The sequence below is a fragment of the Hipposideros armiger genome, unplaced genomic scaffold (genome assembly GCF_001890085.2).
Source record: "Hipposideros armiger isolate ML-2016 unplaced genomic scaffold, ASM189008v1 scaffold_331, whole genome shotgun sequence".
Classification (NCBI taxonomy): Eukaryota; Metazoa; Chordata; class Mammalia; order Chiroptera; family Hipposideridae; genus Hipposideros; species Hipposideros armiger.
In genome coordinates, this window is record NW_017731681.1 from 2,067,306 (window position 1) to 2,077,804 (window position 10,499).

General features: G+C 42.2%; 1 pseudogene; it reads right to left on the reverse strand.

Moving 5' to 3' along the window:
• LOC109392409 (pleckstrin homology domain-containing family A member 5-like) overlaps positions 1-10,499 on the reverse strand; it is a 40,239-nt pseudogene that overhangs the window by 24,696 nt on the left and 5,044 nt on the right.

Here is a 10,499-nt window from a genome sequence, read left to right on the forward strand (position 1 = left end):
CAGGAATTGCTTGCCACCTCCCAGCTTTTCCCCTTTCCTGTCCTTATTCCCAGGCTGAAGAATGCCAACTTGAAGGGTTTCCTTTGAGTCGCCTCCTCCCCCAGTTTTCCTTTCTGTTCCTTTCAGCCAACCCCAGCTAAAGAAATGCTGCAGGGGTGGCAGTGCGCCACGTGCAGCACCGGCACAAGTCCCTCCATCCTATTCCGTCCTCCCACCCAGCAGAGGCACTTCAAACCATCCGATGGAAGCAAACATTTCTACTTATTTTACATATGCTTCTGGGAGTGTTTACACACAGGCATCTCACTATGGATAAGCTGGGCCAGACACTTAACTGTTTCTGAGGTTTGTCATCAGAAATGAAATTACTGGAGAGGTCCACTTTCTATTAATATGTCATGTGCCTCTAATGTATTTTGTAATCAGAATGAGAAATTAAAATATTGAAAAATATATGTGTGTTGTTTGCAAAACATTAGTTATTCGTTTCTTTTGAAAGTAATGCTTTCAGGATTAGGGCTCTGCTCAGCGGAAACTTCCATAACATCTATTTCTTTTGAAATTTAATTTGGACACACAAAGTCCACGTGATTTGTAAAGCACAGATTTAAAAAAAAATTATAACCTATTTTTGGCTAAAGGAAGGTTGTAGAAAAATAAGTTTCTATCTAAGCAAATAGCCACTTTTAAAGATTAAAGCCTAATTCTAATGGAATTGCTGAAAAGGGTGTATAACCTTGGAATATTTGAGAGGTATCTATTTCATTGCCTACTGGTGTATCAACTGCAGAGTTTTTTCTAAGTGATGTTTATTTGCTTGTTGTGAAGAGAAGGGAGCGTCTCCTGCTTAATCACTTAGAGGTGGAGTGGACTTCTTTATCACCCGGGGCTCTCGGTGTGATGCTGCGTTGGCCTGGCCTAGAAGTGACGCAGCAATATCACGTTACCTTCCCCACACGACAGGAAATATATAATCTTCAAGGAAAAATGAGGATGGTTCCTGTTTTATAGACAATTTATTTAAAAGGGAAACCCTTGAAATGGGAACAGCCTTTTTTAAAAGCCAACTTCGCCATCATCTTCAAATTTCTTTGATCCTGATTCTATTCCTCACTCTATAAATCTTACATACTTGAATTTAAATTTTATTGTTAAGATAGGTCATTTCCACTGTTAGAAACTTCTTAGAGATCCCCCCCACCCCTGCTGCTTGTTACGGACTTTTATGAGGGGTGGCGTTAAAACCGTAGGGCTAAACTGAGCTTTTTGAGAGCAGGGGCCATTTCTTAGTCACCTTGGTATCTCCAGCTCTTGTGAATGAAGAACTGAATGAGGAGGAAATGACTGAGGCCTGCCGCTGTCACGTGGCCATAAAGCAGCCAACCGGGGGCCTGCTCCCCGGGAAGTGGTGGGCTCCGCAGTCTATCTACCCCGCCCTTGGACCCCCGCCCAGACTGGAGGCGCAACAGCTGGGCGGCCCCCCCAGACCTGGTTGGTCAGATGGCTCCAGCACCTCGGTCAGAGCAGAGAAGGCGGTGGAAGAATGAGGCGAGCGGTGGGCTGAGTGCTCCTGTACCCCACCGCCAAAGAAAGAGCAGGGGTGCAGAGGAGGGAGAATGGCCCGGCGGGCCGGCGGAGGGCACCTCAAACGCGCGAGGAACGCGAGAAAGCGTACAGCTCTGGGAGGACAGACAGGAAAAAGGTTTCGATTCCCGAGAGGAAAAGGAAGGAGCGAGCCCACTGTTAAAAACAAAACCCTCACCCACACCCACACTTCAATAACCAATAGTGCCCGGGAGGCGCATCTCTGACTGCGGAGGGTGGTCGGGGAGCACAGATCCGCCCCCAAACTGCAGGTAACACCCGCATCCAGCCGCGGGAGAAGCAGGTTTATGAGCCTTGAAACCCTCTGAGGTGTGAGAGATAATATCCATAAAATCCAGAATTGCTAGAAAGCCACAGACTTGCTTCTCCAAACTGCTGAAAATAGAAAATAGGAAGTGCAATTAATAGCTCTGGGAATGAGAAAGAAACAGGGCCATGTGTGTGTGTCTTTAAAGCTGGGAAATAATCCCTGTTCTGAACACATTACATTCCAGGTGCTAAACTAAGCAATTTGCACTTATTATTTCACTTAATCCTCTTAACAACCCAAGGAGATAGGGATCACAATCTTGTTTTATCGAGGAAATTCTCATAGGTTGAGTAACTTGCCCAAAGTCACACAGCTAAACCCAGTTCTAGCTGACTCAAGAGGATGGATTTAATCACTATGCCAGTAGCTTGCAAACTTAAATTTGACTAAGACCAACAGTAAGAGATGTATTTTAGGTCTTAGCCCAGAGCACATACATATAATATATAATGAAAGGAAAATTTCATAAAACAGCATGAACCCTTAATGCCTATAGTGTGCTCAGGAACACTTTCTATTCTATTCATTCTGTTTTATTTAAAAGGAAGTGCTGGTCACGTGCTGCTAAACGCATTTCACAATCCATTAATGGGACAGCCCTCCCCTGTCCCCCAGTTAAAGAAACACTGCATTACCACCTCCCACAGTGGACCAGAAGAGGGCTTTACCAGGCTCCCCTGAATTGCTGGGCTGAAGGGTAAATCCCCTCCTCGGATAAACAATGAGCACTGTAAGATCATGTTCTTGAATTTCCTGGTCCTAATGAATTACATCCCAGCAGAGAGAACTTGCCTCAGAGACATTTGAGGATGTGCCACGCTGAAACTTGCAGTGAATTAAGGACAAATAAATAAAAAGCAGTTATAAAGGGGGACCCGCATTCCCAAGGAAAAATTCACACCAGATTGACCTCTGTCCTGTTTGAAATACTTCCACTGTAGACACGGTGCACCTGCGTTCCAGCAAAGCATTTGACTAGTTTCCTAATAGCCCCAAGCATAACTTGGGAGGTGTGGGATGGTTTGTGGTTACGTAAGTTTATTCCTGGTTGACTGCCTATCCCAAACAGGGCTCAAAAGAGACAATGCATGAGAGAGTTCCCTGTCAAACCAAAAGTACTAAACAAGTATAAGTTATAATTTCTATCATATATTTAATTGTATTTGTCTCCTCTGCTCAAAGGTGAACCCCCTGGGGGTGTTTCCTTATTTCATAGGCCACCTCTGTCTTCCCAGCACTTACCCAGGCTCAGGCATTTCCATATGCTCCTCAGTAACTCTTGGTGGAATGTTGTCTCTCATTAGTTAGCATCTGCCTGAAAGAGGACTCCAGCCCAGGACATGGCCCAGGGCTCTGGCCTTAGTCCTCTCACGTTCCACATTCTTACCAGTTACTTGGACATGGGAATGAATGACATATTTATCAAAATTTCAGGTGGCAAAAACTGGGACAGCCAAAGCACTGGATGACAGAATCAGGGTCCAAAAATAACTTAGCAGCCTGAAATGGCAGGCTGAATCAAGATGAAGGATAATAGAGATCTGTACTGTACCCGTAGGTCTGAAACTTAACTTCATAAGCACAGGATGAGGGGGCATACGTTTAACAGCAACACATGTGAGGGACTTGCGGTTTTTACTGGAAGCTGACAAGTGTGGCGAGGTCGTCGACACTGCAGACCTAGACTGTGAAAACGCAATGTAGTGAACAACAGAGGCAGGTCAGAGCCCCTCTGCTTTGTGCAGGTCAGCTGATGCGGGAAGAACTGGCTTTGTCTGAACAATTATCAAGGACGACATCGACACATTTCAAACCTTCTAGAGGAGAACAATATGTTGAATTTGCCGGCATCAAAATCAACGATTTCTGTTCGGTAAAGAACACCATAAGGATATTGACTGGATGAATAACAGACTATGAAACTATATTATGTAAAATTAACACAAAATTAATACCTAGAGCATTTAAGGAACACCTGCAAATCAACAAGAGAAAAGCAGGAAACCACCAAGAGGGTCTGGGATGCATAAGCATTTCACAGAAGAGGAAACTCTCGAACTGCTACCCGTGTAAGAAGAGATGCTGGGATTCACCACTAATCAGAGAATGCAAATTAAAACAATAGGACTTCCCTTTCTGGTAGTGGGAAAACTCTCTCCAGCAACCTTCCTGCTGAGAACTATGAAATAAGCTGGATAAAATGTGGCAAGCATGCTCTGTAAAGAACTGACAAAATGGGACAGCATCACTCTGCAGGTCACGGGAACCAAGGAGGGGGGAAAAGGCTGCTCTCTCCCTAGGACCTTTGCCCACTAAGGGTTGGTTGAACTTCCCTTTTGATGGTCCCTTAAGATGACTAGGTCTCTATCACAGCCTGGGGCCTGCCCTGGGAGGGAGTCCAACCGGAGGTCCCTTCCCCCCAATAATCCAGGATGAGGGTTCACTAGAAGTGGACCAATCTGCCAGCATTACAGCCTGCTTCTGTTTTCCTTGGTTACCCAGGGGATCCCAAGCCTTGACTTTGGGTAGATCAGCACTGACAATGCCCCCAGGCTTCCGGAAGAAGCAAACACAAGTTCTCTGTGGAGGAAATTACCTTCATCCTGGCCCCCCAATTATTCCTATAAATAATTTTTCAAATATAATGACCAGCATATAGTCAAAGAAAATTCAGGACACAAGGAATTAGGCTCCAGCCCACTGCCTAAGAAACCCAATTTCTGTGGCTGCTAGACTTCAAATCTGACACCTGGGGGCAGAGGTGGCACAGAGGGTGTGGCCATCAGCAGCTGTGTGCCCCAGCATCCAGGGATCCTGAGTAGATGACACTGTGGGTGCATGCATGTGCCACCAGAGTGCTAGAAAGTTCTCCCTGGCAGAGCTAGTTAGGTTTTGTGATAATATTCCAACTTTCAAAAAAATATGCCTGGAGAAGGGCCACTTTTTCTAATTTACATAAAGGTGCCCTATGGCCTAGGGACAGCCCACATAAAGGCTTTAGATATTGGAACTATCTGATACAGATTATAAAATAATTAAGTTTCTTATTTGAAAGAAATAGATTGAATATATGGGCAGGAAATAGGAAACTACAAAAAGCAATATGGCAGATTTTTAAAAGAATCAAATTGAACTTCTAGAAATGATGAATGCAATGAATGAAATGAAAAACTCATGTCAGTGAGATAACCACTTTGTACTAATTAGAGAGACAAAAGTTAGCAAGGTGGGAAATATCCAACATTGGCCAGGATTCAGGGAGCTGGGGTCCTTGGGCAATGCTCGTAGATATGTCCAGACTACTACCCTCTGGAGAGGCACCTGTAGTGCTTTGTGCCATCAGCACATGTGCCCACTGTTACCTCTCAGTCCTGACCCTCAGAGACATCCTTGCACAGGCCTGTGCAGAGAACAGTGTGAGGGCCTTTATCCCTGCCATGCATGGGCTGCAAGCCGCTGGAATGAATGACCTCTGTATAACAGCTGGCAGGGGCTTTATTAGGCAGATATGGAAAGAATGTTTTCATTTGGAATAATTCACTCTGTAACACCGTGTGGAAACTGAAAAAGGAAGAAAGCTTTTCTTTCAGGGGCCCTAACTAAATAGGAAGCCAAGGTGTTTTTTCATGTTGAGATGATTACAAAATTCAATTTTAACAATATTTTATTGGTACTGCTGTCATAGTATTAAAATCACTTAGCTTGTTTTGTTAAAGCCAACACACACTTGTTATAGAAGAAATAATCCAGATTATATGACGTGACTGTTTTAGAAAAAGAAAATATTTTTATAATGTGAGTTGTTTTTGTTTTTTTGTAATGGTGGTTGGTCTCACAGAGTCTGGCAAAAATGAACTCACAGCCAAAGTGCAAAACTGATCAATTAGTTGGACAGGGTAAATCTCCCAGTGACTCTAATTATTTATATCATCTATTTTTGCTACATACATGAACAAAATCATCTTTTCATACTTCTGGTTAATGATTAGATTTAATAGTTTAGCTAATTATATAATGCTATTAAAAATTCTTTAAGTCCATGTAATAAAATTTAATCTAGATCCAAATCTGAGATCATGTATTAAATTTATATCAAATGACAAGCACTAACTTTTGGTGGAAAGTTGATTACATCAAGAGACCCAGACCAGTACTTTATTATTTTATTTATTTATTTATTTATTTTTTTTAGCTGAGCCATCCTGCTACCTGTTGGCAGCTTAGCGGCTGCTCAGCGGCTGCTCAGCTTGGGCTGGACTCAAACCGCTGTTGCTCAGAGCTCAAACTCTTAAGCGAGCTCTTAACCAACTGAGCCACTCGGCTGGCCCTCCAGACCAGTACTTTAAATAAACTCATACCGTATGTTTTATTTATTTTATTTATTTATTTATTTTATTTTATTTTAGCTGAGCCATCCTGCTACCTTTTGTCAGCTCAGCGGCAGCTCAGCTTGGGCCAGGCATCGAACCGCTCATACCATATGTTTTAAATAGTGAATTGAATCTACCTTATTAAAATCAGATCCTCTAACCCCCAAATACTAGGTACAATATATGCTGATAATGTTTAAAACAGTTAGCAATTCCTGAATGTCTCTGACTTTTTCTTGGAAGCTGATCCTTGGAAGAGCTCGACAGCCCAGAATCTAACATTCCAGTGGGCACATCCCAGCAGCCTGCCTGGGCCTGGGTAACAAAGGATTGACTAATGAAATGTATCGCCATCAATCGGCTTTAGTGTTTCCAGTTTGTTGATGTAAAACGGTTCGTGTTGAAGCTACATGTGCAAGCTCCTCATTAAGGGGTGGAATTTACACTGGTTTGCTGTTTTGCATTTGGAATGTTCAGCTTAGATACGTTTTCATTAGATTCTGGGAGCTCTAGGGGTTTCTCATAAGTAAGCTTCTTGTTAATTGCCTTTTTTGTACATAAACAAAATCCCAAATTGGAAAAATGAAAGAAAATGAAGAACTAAAATTTCTCTCCTTAAAATGCAATTCTTTTGTAGTTTTATGCATCCTTTTTCCTTTTTCCTTAATTATTTAACACATTTTTATGATCCATTAAGGTAACTGGCCTGAATTAAAGTTAAAACTGGGAAAAATACATATGTAATCCAAATGATGATGTTCCCCCCCCCCAGTAGTAATTCTGAGAGACAATGGGATGAATTTGAAAGAGCATGAACTTTATAATTATTCGGACCTTGATTTTAACTGGGGTTCCCCAATTAGCTGTGAATTAATGACCTTGTTGTAGTTTCTGGTCTGTGGTCACCTCCTTTGCAATTGCTATAAAGGCTGAAGATAATATGAGCAAAGTGCATGGCACATGGGAGAGAGTTTTTAATATTATTCCCTGTGTGATTCTTGTCAGGGTTTGATGGCTTAAGCACGTCGTTCTTGTGGGTTTTTTGCTTTGTTTGTTTTTACACCACATAGCATGACCTAGTGGACTGTCCTTACCCTTCTATATAAGGCCTGACAATTAAGTTTGCGAACTCATCCTAGAAAAAGTGGTACATACCTCATTGCTGAGTATCATTACAGTCACCTTCGAAATACTCCCCTTGGGAAGCTAGGCACTGACGACACCAGTGCCTAGTCCACCCTTCAGAGCAATTCTGGAACTCTTTTTCTGGAATGGCCATCAGAGCTGTCATGGTATTACCCTTGATGTCCTGAATGTCATAAAAATGTCTTCCTTTCAATATTTCCTTTATCTTTAGGTAAAGAAAGAAGTCATTGGGGGCCAGAGTAGGGAGGGTATTCCAGTACAATTATTTGTTTACTGGCTAAAAACTGCCTCACAGACAGTGCCGTGTGAGCTGGTGCATTGTCGTGATGCAAGAGCCATGAATTGTTGGTGAAAAGTTCAGGCCGTCTAACTTTTTCACGCAGCCTTTTCAGCACTTCCAAATAGTAAACTTGGTTAACTGTTTGTCAATTTGGTACAAATTCATAATGAATAATCCCTCTGATATCAAAAAAGGTTAGCAACATCGTTGCAATAAGTTCTCAAACTTAGTTGTCAGACTTCAGGGTGAGTGTGTGTGTGTGTGTGTGTGTGTGTGTTTAAAACAAATCAAGTATGAAACAAAGCTCTGCAGTAGCCAAAATGGGAATAACAACAACACAAAAAGGAAAACAAGCTTCACTGGAAAAAAAAATTGATGTACTGAAAATCAAAAAGAAATATAGTTCCACCTAGGCTTTAGAAACATCAAAATCTGGAAATAGCAACTATGTACACTCTGGCTGTAGACTGCAGAGGAAAAAGCACCTTTACTTATGTGCTCTGAAATCATAGCAGCAAGCTGGTGTCAGAATAATAACCTTGAGATCACAGAGTGCACATATGGACCATTAAAGCTGTTTTGGAGTGAACATTTTCCAGAAATGATAAAAGGATGCTCTGTGGCCAAAAGCATCAGAACTATGAATTTCATAGATTTCAAATACAGTAATACCTTGGTTTGCGAGCATAATTCGTTCCGGAAACAAATTATTCATGTTGCAAGACATCGCTCATTTACCACATTAAAATAAAATGTATTAGAAATGTTGGCTTGTCTTGCGGAATACTCGCAAACCACGTTACTTGCAATCCAAGATTTTACTGTATACTGTACAATATCTTCTCACAGTGCCGGAGGGCATGTCCCTAGGTGTGATGGTTTCAGCAGAAGTCAGTATAGTTTTTCTGAGACCACACACACACACGAAATGTGATCCTTCTGTGAGCAGCAGCTGAGTGGACAAGCCTGTGATGCTGAGGACTCAGGAGACAGGACAGACTTCTCACTGCCCTTGTTTGGTTTTCCTTAGAAGCCTCAGCAGTTAGTTCATAAGAAACAACGCTTTCTTCCTGCTCATGAATTTGTCCTTTGTATTTTCTTCAGGGCCGCCTTCTGATTTATGATTTGTGATCTGTGTCTCATCTTGAGGGCTGTATGAAACATCCCCAGACATTTCTCTTTGTTTTTTTCCTTCATCCATCACTTCCTCAGAATTTACTCCATTTGGCTCAGGTTTGAAAAGTGTTTCATAGAAAACATTTTCAGTTTTTTAAACTCCTTGCTGAAATCCGTGTTTTGAGGTTCAGCTACTTTTAGCCGAACAATTTCTGCTGCAGGAGATTCATAGTTTGGCTTTACATAATTTTCTGTAATGACAGTGTCCAGTTCCGTAATGTTATCATCCTTCCTTCGAGTCTGGGTAACCCTGAAGGGATTATCCCTTAAATTTGAAGGATTTAGGAAGAGTGACTGGTCTAAAGCACCAATAACATTTCATCCTCTTTTCTTTTTCCTTAAACATGCTTGCTGATGTCTCCTTATTCTTTCCATTTGTTCTTCCACAGTCATCCTAGGTCGAGTACCTTCAGCCAAACAGAGCAGTTCCACTGCACTTCTTGGTCTTTCCATTCTTGAATCCACCATCTCTTTAGTTGTCCTCAAGGTTACATATGAGGCTATAATTGAAGATTCGGGTATTGGTGATTTTGTTTTTGGAAGGACTACTCCAACAGGAAAGTGGGAACATTTAATTGAAGTTTCCATTTCTGACACAGGTTCTGACTTCTGCCAACTATTGGTAACTCGGGTTCACTCTTGTAGATCTATAATCTGAACCCTCATTTTTGTACTTAACTGTTGAGAAAGGCTTTGCTGCTGCCATACCTGTTTCCGTACTGCCTCTTTGCTCTTTGTGCTTACTCAGTCCTTCCAAGACATCTTTTTTTTTCTTTTTAAGATTTTTTTATTGGGAAGGGGAACAGTGTGTTTTTCCAGGACCCATCAGTTCCAAGTCAAGCAGCCGCCTCAGTCTAGTCGTGGAGGGCACATCTCAGTCAAATCGCATTGTTTCATTCCAGTTGTGGAGGGCACATCCCAGTGGCATGTGGGAATCGAACTGGCAACCCCAGTGCTATGAGCACTGTGCTCCAACCAACTGAGCTAACCGGCCACCCCCTTCCATGACATCTTGAATTCTCCAAAGTTCTTTCTGAATCTACGCATGTTGAATTCCTGCTGATTCAGTCTGAACTTCACTGAGGTGATCCAGCTGCTCTTGTATCTGGTTCCTGGTAACAGTTACATCATATCCTAACTTATCACATTCTCTGTGTACATTCCAGTTCAGCAGTGGCTTGAGAGAGTTATGAACCCGTACTAAGCCGTCCATTTTGTAAGTCATCCCTCTGTAACACGACGTCTGAATGGCTGCTGGGTTATCTGCATTCATTTCTATTTCTTGGCTGACTGATAGCAAAGCCTGTTCAAGCGTGTATTTCTCCTTGTGGAGTTGCTGAAGTTTCTCTTCCAGAGCACATATCACTTTATCTTGTTCACATAGATGGCTTAACTTGGCATCAATATCTACTTCTTAAGGTCTATGTTTGTATAATGTGCCTCTTCATTCATCTTGTGACAGCGTTTTGCCTTGGAGACTCTGGGAACTAAGCAACTGTAGTTAGGCCAATTGGCACTGACCTTCTGTCAGGTACATACACATGCTTAGGGTGATGGGTCCAGTGCCTGCAGTCATCACAACTATCATCACATCTCCTCTCTGAACTGGTGA